The sequence below is a fragment of the Phodopus roborovskii genome, unplaced genomic scaffold, assembly GCF_943737965.1.
Source record: "Phodopus roborovskii unplaced genomic scaffold, PHOROB, whole genome shotgun sequence".
NCBI lineage: Eukaryota > Metazoa > Chordata > Mammalia > Rodentia > Cricetidae > Phodopus > Phodopus roborovskii.
Genome location: NW_026126407.1, coordinates 50,141,975 through 50,158,912, shown reverse-complemented (window position 1 = coordinate 50,158,912; position 16,938 = coordinate 50,141,975). Strand labels below are relative to the sequence as shown.

Genomic DNA, 16,938 nt, shown 5'->3' with positions numbered 1-16,938 from the left:
CAGCAGCTGCGTTTGTATTTCTATTTTATGGCGGTTGTTGAAATAAGGGAAATAAGGGCGAGCCCAGCAGAGCTTGACAGGGAAGATCGGCTTCAGAAGGCCTACTTTTTCAGAAATTTCTGAACTGGCAAATTCCGGAACCATGTACGCCAAGATACTCCAGTTTTCCAGCTCCCCTCCACGACCTACAAAGTGAGGAAAAGCCCCAGGTCCCACAGTCCGGTGTCCCCTTGGTGTTTGCCCACGCGGCATCTGTCTAGACTCCAAGGTCTCTCCCCCGATTAGATGGAACCCCCAAGAGTCAGGGGGCGGCTGTGTGGAAGGTCCTTGACCGCGTCTCTTTGGCCACGCCTTTAAGTTTCGAGGCCATCCTCGTCCATATAGAGTTTCAGGATAGACAGTGTTACATAGAAGGACTCTATCTCAAGAAGAAAAGAAAGAAAGAGAGGGAGGGAGGGAGGGAGGGAAGGAGGGAGGGAGGGAGGGAAGGGAGGAAGAAAAAGAAAGAGACTTCGACTTGGGGATAAAAACTGCGAGGTGGCGCACACAAGATAAGTAACCGCCAATGTCCAGGGGCCAAGCCCAGGGTGTTCAATTCCTCCGCAAATATGTTTGAAAGTGTACTTCGTACCAGAACTATCAGCTTTTCTCTTCTGTTTCCAGAAGATCTGAAGCTGGGGCTCAGCCTTCTGCTCGTGCCTCGTACAGAGATCAAAGGTAAGTGGGAACTGGTGTGTAAAAATGCAGAGATACCTCTACACTGGGGCTCGTCCGGGATTTGAACCCGGGACCTCTCGCACCCAAAGCGAGAATCATACCCCTAGACCAACGAGCCAGCACACGCTTGCTTGCCCCGCCCCCCCCTCCAAATGAGGTGAAGCTTCTGTCGTTTACTTCCCCCCCCCCCCCAGTTCCTCGGTTGTCCAGTACCACCATGCATAGGAACCATAAGGATTTACAGGCCCACAGATACTGTGGAATTTCCAGGGTGAGAGTCACTTCAGCGACATAAACCAGGAGATAATAAACTGACAAATTTTCCGTTCTCTAAATGCCAGCTAGCGTGGATTTACAAGTCGTAAAAGTAGAAAACATTCTTGACAGGATACTGACATTAGAAAACACAAAGTATAGACTCATCCATTTTTCCAAATGACAAATGTCAATCAAAACAAAATACAAAAGTGACAGACCAAAGACTTATAACTTAGTTACATAGATTTAAAGTCCTTAAAGTAAGTGTTTTTTAGCCAGGTGTGATAACAAAAGCCTAAAATCCCAGTATTTGAGATGTGCACTAAGGAGGATTAGCAGTTCCAGGTTATCTTTGGCTACCCAGTGAGTTTGAGGCCAGCCTGCGCTACACGAGACCTTCGAAAACATACAGGTATTTTCTTAGTCATATGGCAAGAAAAGGGGGGGGGGTCTAGAAATCGATAGCTAAGTGTCTCAGCTCTATTTCCTTCGTCTTTGAGACAGGCTCTTGTCATATTGCCCAGGCTAGTCCCAGTCACCCTGCTACAGGTGCGCGTCCTAGACTGCCCCTAAGTGGATTAGGTGGGGAATAATCAAGCTCTGCCTCGGAGGTCAGACAAGAAGAGGTTCTTTGAGGCCTGGGAAATTCAAAACCCCAAACTGCACACTTGCGATCCCAGCACTGTGGGAGCAAAGGCTGTAAAGTCAGTCTGGGTTACACTGAGGCCGTCCCAGAGCAACAATGTACTAATTCCCAAGGGCTACTGGAAGGAAGTACCATAGCCTTAACTAGGTTTGTTTACTTTCAGTACCATCGCTCGGCTCCCATGGCTGAGCCACCATTGCTAGTTCCAGAACTCTGAACTAAGGTTCTGGGAATACCAAGCTGACCACACAGGCAGAGGTCTTGTGAAATTCTCACAAGGCCTTTCAGGCTGAAGTAAAGGCTGGGCAATTCAGAGCTTGGGCTCCTGGGGTCCTGTTCCTTGGCTGCACTAAATACCTCTGGAAGGAGCCTTCTACCTACCTCCTTCCCACCTGGCTGCAGCTTAGAACAGATTGGGACTCCCACACTACTGAATTGTGGGATTCCTCCACCCTGTTCTATTTGGACAGACCTGAATCAACAGCTCTCAAAATAAGGCTCCATGGGGAACTGAGTTCAGGCTATTGCTGCACTAAGGGAGCCAGGCAGAAGGACGACCTTGTGCGCAGAGAAACAAAGCTGTGTGGGGCTTAATTGGCCCAATCTATGATTACTGCTTACAGTGCAAGAGGGTCAAATGCTGGAGAAATACGGATCCTCAAAGTTGTTTCCTCTTAAGGAGAAATGTAATAGGCCTCTCTCACTTAATCCTGACAGGCAACTTCTTACACTAGAGGAGTAAACCAACCCAGTGGTGTTGGAATTCAGAGTGCCACCCAAATGGTCCAGGTCTCAGGCACCACCTGGGCCACCATATGCCATTGGATATCTGCTTTCTTTGATCGGAGGTGTCAGATAATTCAGCTGCTTCTAGGGGGCCTTCTAGGATTCCCAGCATCTATACAGACACCGTACCATGGGACTAAACATCCCAGATGCAGACAAAATCACCAGTGCAACCAGACTACGAGGGAGTGAGGCGCTAATCCTATATGTTACCCAAATGTCTGAGCTGAGGCAGCGTCCTCCAGTCTTGGGCGTCCAGCGGGACTGTTTGGCCCATGTGTTTGGGGAGAATTTGGGGCGAGGCTTATTTAATGGACCGTTACTTGCCTCCTCCCTGCTCTCTTGCTACAAATAGAGCCCCCACAGCAGTCTCAGTCGCCCGGCAAAGACTTCCCCAAAGTGCAGTTTTTCTTCAAGGTTCCTGCTCTTTCAAAAGTGGCTCCCTGGTAGATTGCTAAACCGCACAGCTTTGGCAAGCAGCAGAGCTCAACTCATTTGGAAATGAATACGGCCTATAAGGAAGTCTTAGGAGACCCTAGTTGTACGGCTCGTTGGTCTAGGGGTATGATTCTCGCTTCGGGTGCGAGAGGTCCCGGGTTCAAATCCCGGACGAGCCCTGGAGGGGGTCCAGTTTCCCAATGTTTTTGCTGACATATTTAGAACTCCCTCAAGCTACTTAAATTAGGTTTACAAGGTCTCAGAAAAAACACTGCGCCCAACGTGGGGCTCGAACCCACGACCCTGAGATTAAGAGTCTCATGCTCTACCGACTGAGCTAGCCGGGCTATCTGACTGTGTTTATTGCCACCTAAACTAGCTGGGCTGTCTGAGGAACTGCCCGCCGGTGAAATCGCGGTGGAAAATTTTCAGAGTGGAAAGCAGTGTAAACAACGGATCTCCTGGCAAGGAACGCAGACTCGTGGGCCCGGAAGTGCACACTGAAAAGAAGGGACAGAGACGCTGGGATGCTGCCGCTGAGATACCAGTGTGCGGTGCATGGAGGCCTGAAATCTCGAATTTTACTTACCACAGGCACACAGGGGCGTCTGCGCCAAAAGGTAGAAGCTTCGCTCAAACGATCGCATCGTGTTACTCGAGGGCTGCTTTGAGCCAGTGAAGTCCATGTCACGGAGTGTATGTAGGTCCGTGACAATATGGGGGACAAGGCGTGTATCCCTGCAATGGCTTTTAAAGGATGGGTCTCCTCTAGGCCTCTGAGAGTTCTCTGACTGATAGTCTTGACTGACACAGTGCTTTTGCTCAAGGCAGCAGGCTAATGAGGGAGAGTGTAATAGCTGTGAATTAGGAACTCAAATTGCCCCGACCACCAATGTCTTCCTTATAGAAAAATGAACATCAAAGGAGGTGCTTAAATAAGAAAAATAAAATAAAATACAGAAGCATGGTGGCGCACGCCTTTATTCCCAGCATTCTGGTGGCAGAAGTAAACAGGTCGCTTGTAAATTCCAAGTCAGCCTGGTCTACATGCAAGTCCCAGGCCACAGTGAGACCCTGTCTCAAAAATAATAAATAAAAAAATAAAAGTCATCATTCACTAATTGTGATTTTTAACAGGGCTTTAAGAATACTTACCAGCTGCTCAGTGTCTCAGGGAGAGTTACAGTTCATTTGTCTGTCTCAATTTTACCATCAAACAATCAAAATGATCAGACGATTGATCAGATGTCACTCACAAGCAGAGACAGATAGGTCCCTGGGCTTTGGACCAGACTTAGGATACAGCTGTTTTGAGTGCATTGTTCCCTTACTCCAAGTTTGATAGTATGAGTCCCCTCTGACTACATTCGTTCTGTTCGTTTGTTTGGGCAGGGAGGGTCTTGTTCCCATGTTAGAAGATGCTTTTGGACCGGTCCTGTGGTTTGCTTGCTTTTGGACTGGTCCTGTATATGGATGGCTCTTCATGATTTAAAATTCCTAGTTGTGCTGGGCATGATGTTTCCCAGCACTCGGGAGTCAGAAACATAAATACAATTCAAGGACAGTGTGGACTACATAATGAGTTCCAGGCCAGCCTGGTACAAACTGATTCTCAGCTGCCTAGACAGAATACAGGAGGCTGTCTCAAAATAAAACAAAAATCAACAACAAAACAACATCTGGACTAGATGACATAGTTTTCCCCCCAAAATGCCAGGTATGGTGGCTTGTGCCTTTAATCCCAGCACTCAGGAGGCAGAGGAAGGTGGCTATCTATGAGTCAGAGGCTAGCCTGGGCTACACAGTGAGACTTGGTTTCAAAACAAACAAACAACAAAAATTCAGGTTACCTAGTAACCTGAGTACAGGGGGGTCTTTGCAGATATAATAAACAACAAAGTTGAATGAGTTCACAGTGAAGTGGAATAACCACTAATCTTACAATGACTGAAATAGGGAGACAAAAACAGTGAGGAGAGACAGCTAGACAGACAGAGGCATGTATCTGTAACTGAAGAATAATAAAGACTGCATGTCACAGGCTTTCTTTTGGGTCACCAACCAGCTCCCAAATCCTGACATGAAGACTTAACATCAATTGTGAATGCTCAGCCTTATCTTGTGCTTTTCCCACTAGCTCTTATTACTTAAATTAACCTGTTTCTCTTCATCTACATTTTGCCTTGGTTTATTCCGTATGTCCTACTCTGTCTAGTTGGCTGCTGGCTGACTTTACTTAGTTAGTATATATATATATATATATATATATATATATATATATATATTTTTTTTTTTTTTTTTTTTTTTTTTACTTAGTAAAAATAACATTCCACAATTGCAGGCAGCTACAAGAGTCTGGGAGAGACAAGGAAGGGTCCTCCTTGGAGCCTTGAAAAGAAGTCAGCCTTGCAAATACTTAAGAAGAAGAAGAAGAAGGAGGAGGAGGAGGAGGAGGAGGAGGAGAAGAAGAAGAAGAAGAAGAAGCAGCAGCTGGGTTTCAGAATAGCAAGAATACTTTTCTGCTGTTTTAAGCCACCCAGCTTCTAGTAATTTCTAACAGCAGTACACTGTAAGATGTTTTGGAGTTTTGCTGCAAAAGCTGTAATGCTGTATGGGAACTAAGTATCTATGAGACAAATGAGCTCTCTCTTGACCTTAGAACACTGTTAAAATTGCTATTAGTGCTGGGCAGTGGTGGTGCACGCCTTTAATACCCGCACTTAGGAAGACAGAGGCAGGTGATCTCTCTGCATTCAAGACAGGCCAGCCTGGTCTACAGAGAAACTCTGTCTTGAAAAACAGGACAACAAAAAAATTACTATCAGTGGGTTTTCTCTTAGTTTTTAGAGACAAATTTTTGTTTATTTTGTTTTGTTGGCTTTTTGAGACAAGAGTGTGTGTGTGTGTGTGTGTGTGTGTGTGTGTGTGTGTGTGTGTGTAGTACTTGCTGTCCTGGAACTCCCTCTGTAGACCAGGCTGGCCTCAAACTCATAAAAATCCGACTACCTCTGCCTCCAGAGGGCTGCAATTAAAGGCATACATCATCACACTCAGCTTCAATCATTATTAGTGTACATGATGGTTCTTCCAGTTCTTATTGTAAGCCAAGATACTGAAGATGGGGCAATGTGACTCCTGAGTTAGCAGCTCTCAGATTCTTTATTACTGCTCTGGCTGCCTAGTGCAAATGACTTGTCACTGAAATCAGCACAGCCATCAAGAAAACTCCGAGGAATCTTTGAGAAAACTAGCTGCTGACCACAACTGATTTACCTGGGTGTGAAGGTGTAGCCTCAGCCAAATCTATTCTAGATAGCTTGTACCAGACTTCCTGCTAACTCAAGCTTAGGTGAACTCTTTCAAGACCCTTTGATCATGGCCACTTGGTCCAGAGAAGCCACAGTCTAGCAGAGAGATGGTTATGGTTGGTCCAAAACACAAGCTTTGATGACTGTGGTTGGTACTAAAGAAGGAAAGCTGTGTTGGTGGATACGAAAACCTCTATTTGCATATGAGGCCCCCTTCTTTGGCTGTTGAATCTACTTGGACACCCTTCCTATTCTGCTTACCTAGTACCTCAACATCAGGCCTAATACAAATCATCTCTCAAGTGGTTTTGGTACTTTTTAGTAGAACAGGTTGAAGTGGTAAGACAAAAAAAGACTAGCAGACAGCAGTAAGGGAGTTACAGTAACAGGCTTCCAAAAGAAAACTGACAGCAGACACACAGGAACAAGGGGAGGAAAGGAGAAGGGAGTAAATGGCAGAGAGCTGAGGTTTCAATGATGGAGAGGCCCCCCATACGGGAGGCTGGCATGAGGGCTGGAACACTAAAGGGTGCTCCCTACTGTTGTTACAGGTCTCAGCTACCAATGTAAGAATACAAAAGCTACCAAAAGCTGAAACTTGAAGAACTTGTCCTCACGTAGCCACAATATCAAATAGGGCAAAAGGACCCCAGCCATGTGGTTGAAAATGCCTAGGATAATGAACATAATTGGGTTGTTGGTTTGCTTGTTTGTTTTTCTTTTCTTTTCTTTTCTTTTCTTTTCTTTTTTTTTTTTTTTTTTTTTTTTCTGTCTCTGCGTCCCAAATGCTGGAATTATAGGCACTGCCACTCCCAGCTATAATTATAGATAGGTGTGACCCAACACGCCCTGCCATAGCCTTCAACTTTCCTAACATTTCCTCTCATAGACTGGAATTCCTTAGGGAAGAGAGCTGGACATCTGCTCCAGGATCCTGAGGGGGCATCCAGGTCTCCTGGACTGAGGGAGTCGGGGCTTCTACCAAACACACCTGCTAGTGAAGCAGGCTCCAGAAAGGCCTCCACATTTCCCAGGCAATGCAGGTTGTCTGGTCCCAAAGCTCACAATCACACATGAATTTCAAATTCACCACTAGACAGAGCAAAGTGACAGCTGCCATGCCCTTTGGGACTCAAGAACCCAAGAACCAACACTCCTGCCCTCCCAGTGTCTCTGGCCTGAGGAAATGTTGACAGGAAAGGACCCGCAGGAGCCTCTCTGGTACAGACCTAGGTTTGAGCACAGTAAGACCTTGTACACAGACTTGGGGAGACTCATTGGAGCCCTGGATCCAGAGTTGCACAACTCTGCATCTTGCTCAAAACCACTCCAATTCCTCCACTCCAATGCTGAGACCTCTGCGAGTGGGATCCTTCTGATGGTCTCTGAGCCATGGACACATTGCTCAGACTCAAGAACTGAGCATCAAGTTGGACAGAAAAAAGCTGTGGAGTAGCAGTTGGTCTAGAGATACAATTCTGCCTTGGGTGTGGATTCAAGCTTCTGTACAAGCTTGTATTTTCTACTTTCACCATGGAGATTTGATCCCGCATTCCAGAATCCAGCTGTGTTTTGGGTAATTTATGCTGGTACAGGTCCTTGGTCTGCCTTCCCTAGTGACTGAGTTTGATTTAGATGTACCATTTGTCTCTTTCCCCCTAAACCATCCCACTAGCTGGGTGGACAAGACCAGCATCCTGAGTGAGTTAATGTCAGAAACAGGGGCACATGTTTGGTTTATCTTTTCACAATGTCAGAATCTATTGAGTAACAATAAATTCACAATCTACATTGGTTTTCTTGCTTGCAATTTTCCAAGTAGTCCTGATTTAACTAGATATCTGGATGTTGGCAATCACAGGTTTTTTTTTTTTTTTTTTTTGGTTTCTCGAGACAGGATTTCTCTGTGTAGCTTTGGAGCTTCTCCCGGCACTAGCTCTGTAGAACAGGCTGGCCTCCATTCACCTGCCTCTGCCTCCCAAGTGTTGGGATTAAAGACATATGCCACTACTGTCCGATCACAGGTCCTTTCTATTCCAATTTTATTAATTAATATTAACTCTGAGATCACACATTATATTTCTCAGTGTGTGGGTGTATGTGTGTATGTGAGTGTGTGTATGTGATATGTGCATATATGGTGTGTGTGAGTGTGTGTGTGTATGTGAGTGTGTGTGTATGTGATGTGTGCATATGTGGTGTGTGTGGTATGTGTGTGTGAGTGTGGTGTGTGGGGGGCATGTGTATGTAGAGGCTTCAGAGTTCAGAAAAGCTGTCTTGAAGTCGGAGATGGAGAAGTGTAGTAGACCAGCTATATACATCCTAATGAACTGCAGTTCAGTATTCAGGCAAAAGCATCAGGTGACCAGCCATTTGGAAAAGTACCTGGAAACCAGCTGAGTGTAGCAGGAGCAGAAACTGCACTGGAGCCTTGGTTTGGAGGCAGAGGTCTTTTGCTATAGCAATTTCCCTGGATAAATTCCTAGTAAGTGGCTAGTCAGCATGTCTGCCACACTTTCGTCTCAGAATGCTCCTTTGTGGTCCAAAATAAAGGGTTCCATCTGTCCTGAGTGATAGGACTTCATATATCTGAAGGTGTTGTTATCTGCTTGTCATTCTGCCTCCTTGTGCGGCAGAGAGCCATTGTTTGCTTTTATAAACACGATAGAGGGTCATTCTGTCTTTTGTTTCTTTGTTTTGTTTTTCGAGACAGGGTTTCTCTGTGACTTTGGAAGCTGTCCTGGAACTCTCATAGACCAGGTGGGCCTCGAACTCTCAGAGATCCGCCTGCATCTGCCTCCTGAGTGCTGGGATCAAAAGTGGGCACCGCCACCACCTCCCGGAGAGTCATTCTTTCTGAACATTTATGTTCAGAATGGAATAATACAGATCAAAGCTGTTGCTTTAAAAAATGGAGCCAGTCTGAACACTGAAATTTCATACAAACTGTAATCACCCGGAATAGGCCCAGCGTCTTCTCAGGAACACCTCTACTCCTGTATCTGAGTTGTAGCCCCAGAGTGAGTAGTTTGTACGTACGATCTCAACTCTAGATACACGGTTCTCCCTGCACTTCTCTAGGCTCCTAGACTGCTCTTGTGAGATATGGCAGCCAAGCAGAATGTGAGCAGAGAAGTGGTCACATTCGAGATGTCAATCTGGTGAGTTTAGCATAAATCCAAGGCTGTGTTTGATTATATATGGGGACCCCTCCCCCATTACCAGGTAGGCTTAGCTCATCAAGATCTGCCATAGGATTTGCCCACAGGGAAAGATTCCAGCTCATGTTGAGTCCTGTCTATCTTCCCTAGATCATGTGGTGTCCCAATCCTTCCTTGGCACGGCCCTCCAGTCTCCTCTAAATGAATGGCCTAAAGACACGGGGATTCCTGCTGGGCAGTGGTGATGCATACCTTTAATCCTAGCACTGGGAGGCAGAGGCCAGACTGGTCTACAAAGCAAAGTACCAGGACAGGCTCCAAAGCTACACAGAGAAACCCTGTCTTGGAAAAGGAGGAGGAGGAAAAGGAAGAAAGAAAAAAGACATGGGATTTCTAACCCTGGTCGCTGATGATGAAATGAAATGACTAAGGACAAGCCATCTTGTTCTGACTCCATTGTATTCATCTGAACAGTTCTCTGCCCTCTACCCCCTTCCCTTCAGCAGACACATGCCTTCATGAGACATCTGAGATTTCCATGGACTTGACCATGGTCCAGATATATTAACAACAACAAAACTGAACTAAAATACCAGACTATATGTAAGTCAAAAATAATTGTCAAATTATGTCTAAAATAATACCATGCTTGGCCAGGAATGAAGGTTTCAAGATGACTCTGACCCTCATCTAACTTGGATGTAAATTATTGTCTTTATGGTTTTTTGAGACAGGGTTTCTCTGTATAGCCCGGGCTGTCCTGGAACTCTCTCTGTAGACCAAATTGGCCTCAAACTCATGGAGATCCACTTGTCTCTGCCTCCTGAGTGTTGGGATTAAAGGTGTGCACCATCACAGCCCAGTGTGAGTTTTGCTTTAAATATTTACATTCTGATTTACATTACAGTATGATTCAAAACAGTAGCAAAATTACAGTTATGAAGCAACAATGAAATAATTTTATGGCTGGGGATCACCACAACATGAGGAGCCTAAAAGATTGCAGAATTAGGATTAGAAGGTACTTTTTTTTTTTTTCCTCTATATTGTTTTGGAGCCTGTCCTGGAACTCGCTCTGTAGACCAGGCTGGCTTCAAACTCACAGAGATCCACCTGCCTCTGCCTTCTGAGTGCTAAGATTGAAAACATGTGCTACCAAGGCCCAGCTGGACTTAAAACTTTTAATTGGCTTGATCAGTTTGGTTGGCAATAACAATTTCTTGCAGATCACTTCATTTGAGAGCTGAGGAATCCAGATACCCAGGCCATCCAAAAGCTGCAACCTTAGTGGCTCCTACTGTCTAAGGAATGCCCACTTCCTAAATCTACACAAGAGCTATACAACCTAGTATGAGAGCCACAACATCAGAGGATGTCACTCCCATCACTGGAGAGTGATGCCTGCCTGGGGCCTGATGCCTGTCGGCAAATGCAGAGGAATGCAAAAGCAGTAAAAACCAACACCTGAAGTGATGTTCACTGACACATGAGCAAACAGTGTAACAGACTAGAAACTTAATACGATTTAAAATTCTCACTGGCTGCCCAGCTAGTGTGCTGAGACTCATGATCTTGGGGTTGCAGAGGAAACTCATGCTGGGTGTCTAACCTCGGAGCAATTGCTGGCATTTGGTGTACACTTTCTACTGAGTGGGAATCAGACCCCGATAACAGAGAGGTGGCCAGCTCCTACTGGTGTCTTTTGCAGCCTGTGGCTGTGTACAGTCAGCTCCACGGAGCTCTCCTTAGACTGAATCTGTTGACCTCATCATATCTACCACATCCCTGTTCCTTTGGTTTTGGTGGCATAGCGAGGGGCTGCTAGCAGTACAGTCTATCTACAATTGTGAAGACGAATTTTGTCTAGGAGCAGAGGCCTGCAGTTCCCAAGCCTCGATCATCATTCTAAACAATGTCAATAACAGCAACCACATCTGCCAGTTCCCAAGCGCAATCTTTATTCCAAACTGATGCAGCCCCTGATCTCTCTTAAAATGAGTTTAGCTGGAGTTTGAACCTAAGACCTCTATATACCCTAAACAACAATCATTCCTCTAGACCAGCAAGTCATGCAACTCCTAGATTTCTCATTGTCTGAGGTGAGTTTACTAAACCCTGTGCTACTCCATCTGCAACTATCTTACTTTCTTTCTTATGAATTTTCTCCTTTTCCATCATTTGTCAGAGAAAAATCTGATTCCGTCCTCTAAAGTGGAAAAAGGAAAGGGGGACTCCAGGGTTGCTGGTTGTCAAGTCCTACCTTGGGGAAGTACCCAGCAGGACTCAGTTAAATGCAGCAGGGTTTGAACTCCCAAACCCACCCTCCAGCATTGCAGGCTCCCAGACCCACTCCTGGCACCCAGCCACATTCTGGAGTCAAACTGGTTGAGGATAAGAACAGAACTCAGAGGCAGCAGTAGGAAGGAGGACATAGGTCAGGCCTGAAGAAGGGAACACGCATACTCAAGAGTGGAACGTGCCAGCCAGTGGGGAAACAGGCTTCCCCTTAAAGAATAAAGCCTTCAAAATGCTCTGGCCTCAACAGAAGGCATCTGACAAAAAAACTAGTTATTCCTTGATCCTATCAGGCCTCAAGAAAGGTGAGGCCTCTATGAGCCAAAAACCCATCTTTTCAGTGGCAGTCGTCTCCTCTAACGGTTTTGCCATCCCTCGATAATCAAATAATAAAATCTAGTAAAACTGGTAGTGTGCAAAAAAGAATCGGCGTTTGCGTGCCCGGCCAGCATTATCATGGTGGCCCCAAGACAGAGCACACAGACTCTACTGCCGCCATCTGCTCCCAGTAGTTTTGGAAGGCGCAGAGGGCAGCATTCCCAGAAGGTATTTCAAAACACACGCATCGCCGACATTTAACTTCGCGAACTTACGTAACACGAAGGAAAACAGCGCGCCCTGATCAGAGGCCTGGTACATAACACCCAGGCATCTGGGAGACAGAGGTGGCTGGGAGGGATTTGTCCTTGTACTCTGCCCGAGTCCAGGGCGCCAAGTCCAGGGCACATCATGCCATTTGTCCACTAGACTCCACGGCGGCGGACCAGAGACATCTGGCAGAACAGATGTGGGGACGGGGCCCAGCCTAGTGCCCGAAGTTGAGCTACGCCAACGACGACTCTATCTTTGGATCTAGCACCTCGCTGAAGTCCAAAATCTTCAGGCTGTATGTAAAACCAAAATTATGTAAGGGCTCGTCCGGGATTTGAACCCGGGACCTCTCGCACCCAAAGCGAGAATCATACCCCTAGACCAACGAGCCACCTAGGAAGGCAGGTCTGGCATACGTCCTTGGACACCTTCATCCTTAATCCGACACACTACATCCGTAAATCCATCATTTTAGTCATGCCGGAAAGGGTTAGGAGTTCGTTTCTCCATGAGTTCCAGAAAACCGAGGGAGATGCAGCACTGTGGGGATGGAAGAGAAAGTTCCCACACGCTCAAGGAAGGTCAGACCCCAGCCTTGTTGCCCAGCACTCGGCATGAATGAACAGGGACCACCATCCTCCCGGAAAGGGAAGTCGGAGAACTCGCGTGAGTAATGCGATCTCCTGGTGAACCCCAGCTTAGAAATTTCACCCCAGATAGAATCCAAGTCTAGAACCTCGAGAATGAGACCGGGGATTGCTGCCTTTTGATCCGCCATTCACCGCGAGCTCAAGCGTGGGGTGGGGGGAGGGGAGGGCAAGCCAGAATCCTCCAAAGAACCCGCAGATCTGGCCTGGACTCGGCGCTGAAGATCTACGCAGCTCATAGACACGGATACAGAAACCAGAGCTTGACTCGGGGTTCGGTTCTTTCGAATCGAGCGGCAGAACGAACGCTCCAAACTTCACCTCTCATAGCGTTTGGCACGGGATCCAGTGTCCCTGCGGCGAGTTTGAAAGCACGAGCTCGCACATGTTCCAATCAGGCCTTAAACGGGGTTTTCACTAATATCCTCACAGACAACCACCTTGTCCCCTATCCTGTGACCGTCGGGAACAAGAGTGGCCACACAGATCCTGACCGTGCAATTGTAGGAGGCTGGAGGAATGAACCCACCACCATCTAAGGTTAGATGCTTGTTGTAGACGGCCAACTCTTCTAGAACCCAGAAGTTCTAGAAAACTCCAAGAGACTTTCGGGGAAGAAATCTGTCGTCGCCGCCCGGCTAGCTCAGTCGGTAGAGCATGAGACTCTTAATCTCAGGGTCGTGGGTTCGAGCCCCACGTTGGGCGTGTCCTTTTGTCACCAAATGGTCAGAAGTCTGTATACTGCAACAGGTAAATAGATAGCATGCTTGAGGATTTCATATACCGTCCAGTATGCTTATTCCACACTGCAGGCTACCGAATCAGAAGCCGATGGAGCTATCTTTCCTTATCTTTATATTTTATTTTCATATATTTAACCTGACATTTTACAAATATATTTACATAAATATATTTACATAAGTTCCAGGTACAGTACAAAGAACATTCACGACCCTTTCTTATGGACGCTAATTCGCGAGGGGCGCCACTTCTCAGGACTTTCTAGAAACTCCCAAGACTGGTGCTGACTCAACAGAGTTCAAGAAGCGCGTCCTCTTTCCATCCGAGATGGTGCTTAGAGGATGAGAATGGTCCAGTTTTGATCGTTTTACCTGTATGCCGTGAAAAGTCGGGAAAGCACCTAAATCCTCGTCTTGTGCTGTAGCAACCGAGTCCTTTCGAGATTGTCTAAAACAAACAAGTTTCTAGCGGAGTCTATGGTGAATCCATTGGTGCTAAAAGTGTCTGCTTTCTGTCTTGGGGAGCAGAAATCATTGTGAAAGTGTTGAAGGTGAGAAAGCAAAATAAATAGAAACTCCCCCCTCCGCCCGCACCCTACCCCCTAGCTTAAAGCAAGTTCCGGTCCAGTTTGTCCTGGAACTCGAGATGTAGTCCACGCTAGCCTCGAAAAGACTCACCTGCCTCTGCCTCCCTAATGTTACAATTATAGCTGAGCACCACCACCCTCCTTTTGAATCTTTCTTTAAGTGATAAAAACCATGAATTGTTCTAAAACAAAACAAAACCAAAAAAAAAAAAAAAAAAAAAAAAAAAAAAAAAAGAAGTGTTTCTTGTTGAATGCTGAATCTCTAGAAAGCCAAGGCCAAAACCCCAAAGACCTCCATACAAGCATCTTGTAGCCACAGGGCTGGCTGCTCTTGCTAAAACAGACAAAGAAAATATAATTCCACCCTGCATGTTGCAGAATCACATGTAAGGTGAGCCAGCAACCTCAGGGAGGCCTGCCTTCCTATGAAAGAAGACAGGATTGATTGGGATGGTTACCTGGGACATAAGGCATCAGAAGCTTCCAATTTTACAATAGATCAAGCCTTGTATTTTGGGAAAATTTTGCCTCAAGGATGAAGCCATGCATATATGTATTTTTTAAATGCAGTATTATCTAACATGGCCTAAAGCTAAGAAAATAGTATTCAGTCTGCCACTGAACTATGCCCTGAATCCCAATCTACAATTTAAAAAACTAAGCAGTTGTCTTGGAAGTTATTTTCTAAATAATTGGGTTTATAAAAAGGAAAGGAAAGAAAAGAACTTTGCCTTTAGTCCCAGCACTGGGGAGGCAGAGGCAGGCAGATCTCAGCGAGTTCGAGGCCAGCCTGGTCTACAGAGAGAATTCCAGGACAGCCAGGACTGTTACACAAAGAAATCCTGTTTCAAAAAACAAATACAAGATTAAACAAACAAACAAAACTATAGCCTAACCTGGAGTCGAGGTGTTCATCTGTAATTCGAAGGTTCAGGAAGTTCAGGAAGAAGATGTAGGATGGTGAGTTATGAGCCTTGTCTGGTGTACATATAAGCAACTTTAAAAAAAGAAAGAACCACAATAAAATTCACATCTATAATCGGAACAATTGGTGGCTCATAAAAATAGTTCAAACGAAATCACACGATATTTTGTAAATTGAAAACAAAACTTGACAGGTCAAAATCACTCTAAGTTTTAGAGTAGTAGTAGATGTATTTATTTATTACTCCTTTCCTCCTTTCGTGTTTCATTTTCCAGGTGTTTTTAAGAGCCTAAAACTGTTGTGCTTTACCCCGGGTGGGACTCGAACCCACAATCCCTGGCTTAGGAGGCCAGTGCCTTATCCATTAGGCCACCGGGGCTGACGAGGTTGAGTCGCCCTGTCTCTTCCACTAGTTTGTTTCTTTCCATTATTTCTGTCTGCCTATTGCTTCCTTGCAACTCGTTGCCCTTTTCCCAGTCTTTTGCTCCATCTCTGATTAAGTCAAGGCTCGAGGATCTAAAAGGAGCCACACTTGTGAAGAAGAAACTGAAAAATGTTCATCACTGGTTTTATCTTAGCTCATTAGTCTAGAGTGGGTATAACGTCTTTCTGTGGTGCAAGGTGTCCAAGGTTCAAATATTGAATGATCCCTTTGAACCGCTACGGGGGGTAGGGAAAAAGTGTTTGTGATGCAGGACACAGAAGCCAGAACGATAATATATGTGTTTTGCAGAGCAAGTTCACTGTCCAGGGAAAAAAAAATAAGTGCACTGTGCTCGGTTTCTGTCCAGTCCTCTCTCTCTGTCTCTTCGACCAAATGCTACTTGGTAGGATCGGCCTTCACTTTTTTTTTTTTTTTTTTCCTTTATAAAGTATACAGCTGACCTATTGACCTATTTTTTTGATTGAGACTCTCCCCCTCAAAAAAAAAAAAAAAAAAAAAAATTCTGCGCAGTCTGAGCCACATTAGCTGGCTCCCTGCCCTCGCCCTCGCCCTTTGTAGCTCTCCTAGGAATTGGGGGGGAGGGGATGAAAGACGTTTCCTCTTACATCGAATCCATTGAAAAAGGACCCCCTCCCCCCGCGCCGACCGCCCCACGTGAAATGTCAACTCAATTCTAGACATATTCTTGCCATTTAAATTTTTATATTTACACTGGACCTATAAGGAGACAGCTTTTTGTTGTTGAGACAAAACTGGCCTTTAATTCTCCTGCCATCACCTCCCAGATGCGGGGTGGGACTACCTGTGTGCCTGGACAAGGGCGCCCTCACATTGTAAGAATTCTAATCTATTAGATTGTTTCACGGATTTTAGGCCTGTGGCCATATATACATACATACATACATACATACATACATACATACAATACATACATACATATACCAAACTTACTGCTTTATTTTCAGATGTCCTGTTCAGTGACATTAATTGCATTCACCACATTGTGCAATCAACCGGTTAGCCTGAGTTTTTTAATCAAAGTGTCTTTGGCTTCCCCTCGAGACAAATCCCAGGCCCTCCAGCAAACAGTTCAGTCTGGCATGTTCATTTTTCTTCAGCGCTAATTCGCTCTATGGTCGTCGTCTGTCTTGAGCTAGCTTCATTTACTCTTGTGGCCCGGTATAGCAGACAGACTCGGGAGTCCCGAGAGCGGTTCCGAGAGTCCTGAGGTGAAAAGAAGAAAACCTGGGGATGGGAATTCTTTATGGAGTTTGTAAAAACCAACTACTGGCAGCGACCACGAAGGGACTCGAACCCCCAATCTTCTGATCCGGAATCAGACGCCTTATCCATTAGGCCACGCGGCCCCACTGTCGTTTCCTTTTTCGCTCTCA

General features: G+C 45.7%; 7 non-coding genes across 7 annotated transcripts; 2 read left to right on the top strand and 5 right to left on the bottom strand.

Moving 5' to 3' along the window:
* Positions 1–763: 763 nt before the first annotated feature.
* Trnap-ugg (transfer RNA proline (anticodon UGG)) lies at positions 764–835 on the bottom strand. The gene has a single exon. It is a non-coding gene; the product is annotated as a tRNA-Pro (tRNA).
* A 2,117-nt stretch (positions 836–2,952) lies between these two features.
* Positions 2,953–3,024, top strand: Trnap-cgg (transfer RNA proline (anticodon CGG)). The gene has a single exon. It is a non-coding gene; the product is annotated as a tRNA-Pro (tRNA).
* Positions 3,025–3,119: 95 nt separating this feature from the next.
* Positions 3,120–3,192, bottom strand: Trnak-cuu (transfer RNA lysine (anticodon CUU)). The gene has a single exon. It is a non-coding gene; the product is annotated as a tRNA-Lys (tRNA).
* A 9,327-nt stretch (positions 3,193–12,519) lies between these two features.
* Positions 12,520–12,591, bottom strand: Trnap-ugg (transfer RNA proline (anticodon UGG)). Its single transcript has one exon. It is a non-coding gene; the product is annotated as a tRNA-Pro (tRNA).
* An 888-nt stretch (positions 12,592–13,479) lies between these two features.
* On the top strand, positions 13,480–13,552 carry Trnak-cuu (transfer RNA lysine (anticodon CUU)). Its single transcript has one exon. It is a non-coding gene; the product is annotated as a tRNA-Lys (tRNA).
* Positions 13,553–15,405: 1,853 nt separating this feature from the next.
* Positions 15,406–15,478, bottom strand: Trnar-ccu (transfer RNA arginine (anticodon CCU)). Its single transcript has one exon. It is a non-coding gene; the product is annotated as a tRNA-Arg (tRNA).
* Positions 15,479–16,838: 1,360 nt separating this feature from the next.
* Trnar-ccg (transfer RNA arginine (anticodon CCG)) lies at positions 16,839–16,911 on the bottom strand. Its single transcript has one exon. It is a non-coding gene; the product is annotated as a tRNA-Arg (tRNA).
* Between the last annotated feature and the right edge of the window lie 27 nt (positions 16,912–16,938).